We start from the raw sequence: 9,786 nt of genomic DNA on the forward strand, positions 1-9,786 counted from the left end.
CCCGTCCTCCTCCCCAAGGGCTTCACCGAGCCACGCCGACCCTCTCCCCGGCAACGCTAGTGAGCGCCACCCCCTCTCCCCCTCGTCTAACGCGGACACGCCGTGGTCGCCGTGCCCCGAGTGCGCTCGGCCGCGTTCACCGCATCCTCGCCATCCACCCGTGCCCGCCCGCGCCGGCCTTGGCCTCCCGCGACCAAGCACCGACCGCGCCCAGCCCCTACCGCCGCCCGGCCACCACCGCCTCCATCCCGCGAGGCCTGTCCGCACCCGCCAGGGCCGCCGCCGTCCGGGGCCGCCCCTGCTCCCCGCCACCTGCCGCTGTCGAGCGAGGCCGCCGGCGCAGCTGGGCCTCGTGCCCTCGCAGCGATGGCCTCGGGCACGGACACCCATCGCCCGAAACCGCAGCGCCCCTACGCCCGAATGAACTCATTATTTATTTATAGGTACTGTAATGAACTCATTATTTATTTATAGGTACTGTAATGAACTCATTATTTATTTATATTGGTGTTAAACCTACTGTATTCCAACTTCTATATGGTTTATAAACTATTTTACTACCCATAGATTCATCAAAATAAGCAAACAACACACGAAAAACAGAATCTGTCATAAACAGAACAGTCTGTAGTAATCTGTAACTAACGCAAACTTCTGGAACTCCAAAAAATCATCGAAAATAGGACGACCTATACAATTTGTTTATTGATCAGCAGCAATTGGAATCACTATTTTATCACGTTCTGGTGATTTTTAACAATTGTTTTCGTGAACAGAAAGTTTCTGGAAATTACAGCAAGATCAAATAACTATCATTCAAGAAGATCCTATAGGTTTAACTTGGCACAAACACTAATTAAAACATAAAAACATCTAACCAGAGGCTAGATCAAATATTTATTCCTAAACAGAAGCAAAAAGCAAAAAAAATAAAAATAAAATTAGGTTGCCTCCCAACAAAGCGCTATCGTTTAACGCCCCTAGCTAGGCATAAAAGCAAGGATAGATCTAGGTATTGCCATCTTTGGTAGGCAATTCTTCAATGAGACATCTATCATCCTTAGGAATTTCTTTCTTTTTAGTAATTATCAAACTTTTAGGCACAAGATCGAAAAATTCATTTGTAGCAAATGGTTCCTTAATGATAGCAAAAAGATTGGGATGAATACTTATAGATTTGAGATCCGCAGTTTCCTTACTAGAGGATTCACCCCTATTTTTAGGAACATGCATAAGCTTGGCAATTTTAGTAGGAGGACTTGGAGTATTCTTTACGGAAGAAAAAGCGGTTCCCAAGTTGGTAATGATATCCTCAAGTCTATCGATTCTAGTGGAATCCTGATTTATTTTCTCATTAACTATGGGTTCCTTCTCTTTAATATTTTTCAAAGTGACTCCTACTTTAGATCCATATTGAGTGATTTGGTTGTGGATCTTTTTATCCAAATTTTCAATTAACTCTACGGTAGCAACCTTATTTTCAATAATTTCAAGTCTTTGCATTACATGCTCCAAAGTTAACATAGTTCCATTGACCAAAAGAGGTGGTGAGCCAAACAAATCTATCAAAGCATTATAAGAATCAAAAGTATGGCTACCCAAGAAATTCCCTCTGGTAATGGTATCAAGGATATATGTATACCAAGGATTAGCACCTACATAAAAATTGCGGAGAAGAACGGAAGTAGATTGTTTCCTGGTACATCTATTTTGAGCATTGCAAATTCTATACCAAGTGTCTTTTAGATTTTGTCCCTCCCTTTGTTTAAAATTTAGAACTTCATTCTCGGGAGACAACGGAGAAGATAGAGGACTAGCCATAACGACAAGCAAACGAAAAAGAGGCGAACGAAAAGGAGAGGGCGAATAAAACAGCAAGGGTGAAGTGGGGAGAGGAAAACGAGAGGCAAATGGCAAATAATGTAATGCGGGAGATAAGGGATTGTGATGGGTACTTGGTATGTTGACTTTTGCATAGACCTCCCCGGCAACGGCGCCAGAAATCCTTCTTGCTACCTCTTGAGCACTGCGTTGGTTTTCCCTTGAAGAGGAAAGGGTGATGCAGCAAAGTAGCGTAAGTATTTCCCTTAGTTTTTGAGAACCAAGGTATCAATCCAGTAGGAGGCTACGCGCGAGTCCCTTGCACCTACACAAAACAAATAAATCCTCGCAACCAACGCGATAAGGGGTTGTCAATCCCTTCACAGTCACTTACGAGAGTGAGATCTGATAGATATGATAGGATAATATTTTTGGTATTTTTGTGATAAAGATGCAAAGTAAAAAGCAAAGGAAATAACTAAGTGTTGGAAGATTAATATGATGAAGATAGACCCGGGGGCCATAGATTTCACTAGTAGCTTCTCTCAAGAGCATAAGTATTTTACGGTGGGTGAACGAATTACTGTTGAGCAATTGACAGAAATGAGCATAGTTATGAGAATATCTAGGTATGATCATGTGTATAGGCATCACGTCCGAGACAAGTAGACCGACTCCTGCCTGCATCTACTACTATTACTCCACTCATCGACCGCTATCCAGCATGCATCTAGAGTATTAAGTTCATGAAAACAGAGTAACGCCTTAAGCAAGATGACATGATGTAGAGGGATAAATTCATGCAATATGATAAAAACCCCATCTTGTTATCCTCGATGGCAACAATACAATACGTGCCTTGCTGCCCCTACTGTCACTAACAAAGGACACCGCAAGATTGAACCCAAAGCTAAGCACTTCTCCCATTGCAAGAAAGATCAATCTAGTAGGCCAAACCAAACTGATAATTCGAAGAGACTTGCAAAGATAACCAATCATACATAAAAGAATTCAGAGAAGATTCAAATATTGTTCATAGATAAACTTGACCATAAACCCACAATTCATCGGTCTCAACAAACACACCGCAAAAGAAGATTACATCGAATAGATCTCCACGAGAGAGGGGGAGAACATTGTATTGAGATCCAAAAAGAGAGACGAAGCCATCTAGCTACTAACTATTGACCCGAAGGTCTGAGGTAAACTACTCGCACTTCATCGGAGAGGCTATGGTGTTGATGTAGAAGCCCTCCATGATCGATGCCCCCTCTGGTGGAGCTCCGGAACAGGCCCCAAGATGGGATCTCGTGGGTACAGAAGGTTGCGGCGGTGGAATTAGGTTTTTGGCTCTGTATCTGATCGTTTGGGGTACGTAGGTATATATAGGAGGAAGGAGTACGTCGGTGGAGAAACAGAGGGCCCACGAGGGCGGAGGGCGCGCCCTGGGGGGGTAGGCGCACCCCCCTACCTCGTGGCCTCCTCTTTTGTTTCTTGACATAGGGTCCAAGTCTCTCCTGGATCACATTCTTCCTAAAAATCATGTTCCCGAAGGTTTTATTCCGTTCGGACTCCGTTTGATATTCCTTTTCCGCGAAACTCTGAAATAGGCAAAAAACAGCAATTCTGGGCTGGGCCTCCGTTTAATATGTTAGTCCCAAAAATAATATAAAAGTGAATAATAAAGCCCAATAATGTCCAAAACAGTAAATAATATAGCATGGAGCAATCAAAAATTATAGATACGTTGGAGACGTATCAGCATCACCCGCTCCAATTCAAATGGCTGATAAACAGGAAACATAGTTGAATGTACAGACATTGTATGAGAGACAAATGCAATAGATAGTGTGGGAAAAATAGGACATGAAATAGTTGACATGTATATTGTTTAACTAAAACGGATAGCATGACATAATTTAACATATATGATGTCTATCTAAACTGGATAGCATAGCATAACATAATTCAAAGATATGATAAATAACTAAACAAGATCGCATGACATAATTCACCTACATGTTATCTAAGTAATCAGGATCGCATCATTTAATTCACATATGTGATTTATATGCTAAACAGAGGGCATTCGATATGATGTCTGAACTAAGAACATGGTATTGAATATTGTGTATATGATGTCTAAACTATGCAATGCAAGACACCATATGCATGATATGAGCAGTATAACCGTGCCAAGTTAGAGCATACACCTCGGTGGGGGAATAGGACCAGTCATCTGTCTCAGAATCCATCTATGAGGAGCTATCGGGACCCAACAAGAGATCTGCTTCGACAGGTAGCACGGTCTGCTCTGAAGGCCTTGTTTTCACTCCAGATTTTTCAATCTCCCACCCAAATGGCTGATTCATAGGAAGAGTAGTTTAATGCACAAACATTGTCGACAAATGGAAATGTAATGAAGAAAAGGATGGGCAAGATATCATTCAAATATATGATGCCTGGTTAAACAGGATGACATTGCACATTTCACATATATTATGGCTGGCTAAAAGACATGAGACTGCATAATTCGCATGTATGCTATAGAAACTAAACATGTGGCATTACAGAACATGTCTAAACTAAGCAGATGACATATATGATGTCAAAAGTAGGCACTGCAAGGCAACATATGCATGATATGACTAACATCATCATGCCAAGGTAGGGCAAACACCTTGGGGGTAAATAGGAGTGGTCAGCGGCGTCTGAATCCGCCTCAGAACAGATATCTTCCTCCAGATTACAATCTGGAGAGGGGTGGGGAGGGTTTGCCATTGAACCCACCATGGAGCGATGTCTGCATGACATTGTATTGCCGCGCAAAACTCTTCTCTTTTTCTCTACATGTTCAGCATGACTGTGTACAATATCTGACATGCATACGAAAAAAATATGGTGAGATTATGGAAGGAGAGCATGCAGAAATTTAGAGTGATGGTAACAACCAGTGGATGGATCCAAAAATAATGATAGCAGGCTGATGATTGCTTTAATTTAATAAAAAGACAGATGATGATTGCTTTACTATTTGTTTCCCACCCAAGATGAACAACATAGGCATACCCTAGGTGAACCAGATATTAGACAGAGATACTATTCATTGCTTCCTCGATATGTGCCCCACAACTAATTTAGAACTCAAGTTTGAAAATTAATTTGGACCTGACTTGGAGTCCAAGAGGTGAACATGACGATAAAGTAGCAGGTAATTTTAAGCAATGCATAACATAAGCAGAAACAAAAGAGTGCGACCTCTCTTGTGGACCCGTGTACTCCTCAGGTTCATCTGCTGAGTCGATGATGGTGATGCCGTTGCGGTGGGTGCCGGCGGTAGGGAAGGAGATCTGAGGCAGCGAAAGACGGTCAGGAGTCGTGATGTCTGGTTTGGTGGATGTTTCTGTTGATGAAGCAGCTCAGGTGAGGTGGACGACGTCGCGGCAGGAGCAGGACAAACCACACAAAGTTCCCTTCGACGCCTACCTGTAACTGAAGTAATTCTGTAAGGGCTCATTTGGCTTGCATGATTCTAAAAACGCAGGGATAGGAAAAACACCAGAATAGGATAGGAATGCACACGGTAAACAGAGCATTTGTAAACACAGGATTTCTGTCAACTTGGGTGTTTGGTTTATAGGAATTGGAAGAGCAGAGGAATGCAAAGAAACATGGCCAAAATAAAGTGAAACCATATGAAAGTGTGTACAGTTAGAATGTTATTCTGCCACTAATGCACTTGGTCTTGTTTTCATGCATAGGATTTTGAAAAGTAGGTCCAGGTGGATGGTTTGCTTCATTCCTTTCAACAAAATGCATGAATAATTGTAGAGTGCCATTGGAAAATTCCCTATTGCTTTGTTTTTTCGTTGAACCAAAATAGCCCTAATGGATCGACATGAATGTATAGTAATATGTGATGCAACAAGTGTACAACCTCTTTGCCGTAGCCGTGTCGACCTCAGCATGATTGGGTTGGTCGCTGAAGCAGTTGAGGCAGAGGTGGCTGTCGAAGGTGTGGAGGAAGATCTGAGGAATCTGTAGACGGCGTCCAGGGCACTGCTCTGTTGTGATGGATCGTTTTGTCATTGGAGCAGCTCCGGTGAGCCGTAAGACATCAAGGCTGAAGCAGCACAAGACATACATCGTCAATCTCAAGTGGGATTCTAATAGCATCTCCAATAGATGATGTAAAATAGATGTAATATTTACATCACCAAAAACCACCTGACTACAACAGATGAGGTAAAAACTGTTGACTCTGAACTTAGTTGTCGAAACTGAAATTTACTGTGGAATCTGAATGTTACTGTCGGAACTGAACGCAATGGTAGCAGAGAGGCACTTGACATGTAGTTTAGGGAGGGCCTGCAGTTCATCTTCAACCTGCACCCCCCTGAGCCGCCAGCCACCACCGGCCGAACCGCCGGCCCAGCGCCGCCTCGCCGCCCCGAAACAACTCCCCACCGACGGTCTACCGATGCCCCGGCCAGCCCTCTAGCCCCCCGCCCCCACCCTGAACCCTAAGATAGATAGTGGGGTACCTCTCCGACGAGCCCCCATCCCCGCTGCGGGTGGTTCTTCCTTAACTCCGGCAAGCCCCCCCACCCCCTGAAAATCGACTGACCCAAAAGTTGATTCAGTCGACTGAAGTGTAGCTAAATCGGAGCAGAGCAGCAGCACGAGCGAGGGGGAGAGCAGCAGCAGCACGAGCAAGCGAGGAAGAGCCGGAGCAGTAGCAGCTGGGCGAGCGAGCGATCGAGCGAGAGCCGGAGCAGCAGCAGCAGATCCGACTGGTATGGACGCCGCCGCTGAAGGGGCCTCGCACTGGGGGAGAGCCGCCGTGGAGATGTCGCCCGCGGCGCCGGCTTCAAGGTAGCCGCACCATGGGGGTGCGGGATGGAGCACCGTCGGCGCCGGGAGGTCGAGTTAAGGAGAAGGTACGATGCGATGAGTGTACAACCTCTTTGGTGGCGCCGAGTAGGCCTCGGCTTCATCCTAGGAGTCGGTGAGGATGTTGCGGTTCCGGTGGAGCAGGTTAAGGCAGTGCTATGGGGATGGAGCAGCCGCGATAGACGAGGCGATCGTCGGAGCAGCTCCTTGGATGTGGAGGATGGGGCGGCTGAACCGGCGGGATTACGAGATGGACGACGGATCCTCATCCGGGGAGGTGGACGAGGGACGTCGAGCTGTTGCGGTGGACGACATCGTCGGGGAAGAGGCTCCGGCTGGGCAGCGGTGAGGTGGCGGACGGAGGAGGGTGGGGTTTCGCAGCTGGAGCAAAGAGGTTATGGCGGCCTGGGATTTCGAATGGCAAAAAGGAGGCGATGGGAGGGGGTGAACCATGACTTAGGGACGTGCTTGTCCAAAATGTAGGGTGTGTTACAAAAGTACCCCCACCGATTTGAACTAGCGGCCCTTTCGGCTCAGGGTTAGAAGGAGGAGTTCGCGTGTCGGGATTTGGCAGCTGGAGGGAGTTTTCGCGTGCGTTGTAATTTCGGGATAGGAAGGCACGGGTTGTGAAGGCGCCAGTTTTGGGAGCACGATATCTGAATTTTCGGGATATAACAAGGCGCGGGTTGAATTTTAGGGACAAGTCTAACGTGTAATATTGTACTTGTACGTACCAAATCAATTTGCACTTCCCTCAACCAAAAATCAAATGAAAAAAATAAAACTATTCACACCACACAAAGAGAGAGTCTTGCCCCGTTTTACTATAAAAATGCTATTCAAAGCTACTCCCTCCTTCCATCTATATAGGGCCTAATGCGTTTTTTGACGCTAACTTTGACCAAATATTAGAGCAATAATATATGACATGCAACTTACACAAAGCACACCGTTAAATTCGTCTGTGAAAGGTTCTTTCAATGATATAATTTTCACATTGTGCATGTCATGTACTATTAATCTTGTCAATAGTCAAAGGCGGTCTTAAAAAACGCATTACGCCCTATATAGATGGAAGGAGGGAGTATGAATCCATGTTATGTCCAATTAATTTTTTTCGCTTGCTGTATAATGCATGTAACCTACTCATACCAACATTTTAGTGCATTCCAAATGTCTATACTACCGCTGCAATTCGAACTGAATTTGAATTTGTTTCTCTATTTCAATAAGGATCTACAATCATGATTGTTGCCAACTTCAACCATCATTCGTGTATTACCTTAATAACACACCACATGATTACTATAGAGATAAATATGAACTATGTGTACTACATGAACTCGAATTCTATTTTTTGAATACACATGATGTTGATTCCAAATAATAGTACATTTGATGTACTAACTATATATTCATAATCTAAACCATGTTCCATACGTACACCGTGTTTATCACACATAGTATAGTGCCCCGCCCCCTACATTATGACAAGTATTTAGACCTGAGCTGCAAAAGCCACACATTAGCCCAAATTATGATCAATGTTCTATATATTATACGTAGTACTAGCAAGATAACCATGCGTTCCAGAGAACATCAACATGATCAAGGGGAGGCCTAATTTGCAAATATGGAGAGGGGTGTGGGTATCTTTTTTCAAAATTGCCATAGTTTCCTTCCTATCCGTCAGATATAAATCGGACGGCCTATATTGCAGGATGGCAGGCACACCATCATCAACAACTCCGTGTATCACCGTTATATGTAGTATAACATGTTCATAACCACACCATGTGTATCACCTTATATATATTCACACATGCGTCGGTTTAAAACACAATGATAAATTCTTCAAATATCCGAATTCGCTTTTTATAATGAAGTATGATCTCTATTCGTCGTTTACACCCACACAATCCTCTTATCTTTGTAGCTAGTGCTAACTTTCTCTCGTGCATGCACACGCCCGCATCCCTCTCACCCTCCCTCGGCATTCTCTAGCTCCATCGCGCAAATTCATCTTTTCACTTTAGGTCGTTCACCCACGATGTGTGTAGGCCCCCCAGCTCCTTCTTTACGGCACACATCGATCGATATGCCTCTCTAGCCAGGTGTGCCTAGCACAAACACAAGCTTCCCCTCTTCTCTTATCACCGTCCATGCCTCACTCCCACCACTCTTTTCATCGATCTCGTACTCGCACACTCCTTCCCCCTCGATATAGTATGACTCTCGCACCACCTCCTAGATGCATACCTCTCTCTCTCTCTATCCTTCTCCCGGTGTCTCATTTGCTTCTAACACACACATGCATGTATACCGATCGATCACCCAACATATACCTAGGTCGACTTTAACTATTCCCCCCCATCGATCGACGTACCTCACAAGTTATGTCTCTCCTTTCTTTGACAAAGGATGATTGATCTTCCTATGTAGTTATGTCTGCTTACCACAGCCATATCGTCCCCCCTCATCATTCGTGCATGCCTCCTGACCCATCATTCACACGCACGTGCACAGACAGGCAGCCATCCCCTCTCTTATTGATATTGTAGGCGTGCCCTCCAGTTGTCTACCAAGCCTATCCCACCATTTGTTGGAAGCAACTCCACTACCACCCCCTCCAACACTCTAGCTCTGTCTCTCTCCCAACCTTATTCCTCTCCTACACATATGCATGGATGCCGATCGATCTCCCTTAATACATGAGGTAGGCCTATCTCCTCCACACATATAACAGCCATTGTACCTCTATAGTTAATTAGGCCTCCCTCCCCCCCACCACACACCGATAGTCGAGCGCTATAGGTAGGTATCCATGCCACAGAGACAAACTGCACATGTCCCCTCTCACGTTCCAGTAGGATAGCCACTCTATATCTTTGACGTGGGCACACACAAATTCGATGGCACTCTTTATCGATCGCGCGCACACACACACACACACGTCATCCCTCTCTTCGATTCTATGGACACCTCAAGCCGATGATACCTCCACTCTCTTCTCGTGGATCTCCCCCTCTATATATATGATATATCCAGGACTCTATTTCACACACATTGCAT

This window comes from Triticum aestivum, chromosome 3D (genome assembly GCF_018294505.1).
Source record: "Triticum aestivum cultivar Chinese Spring chromosome 3D, IWGSC CS RefSeq v2.1, whole genome shotgun sequence".
In the NCBI taxonomy this organism is placed as follows: domain Eukaryota; kingdom Viridiplantae; phylum Streptophyta; class Magnoliopsida; order Poales; family Poaceae; genus Triticum; species Triticum aestivum.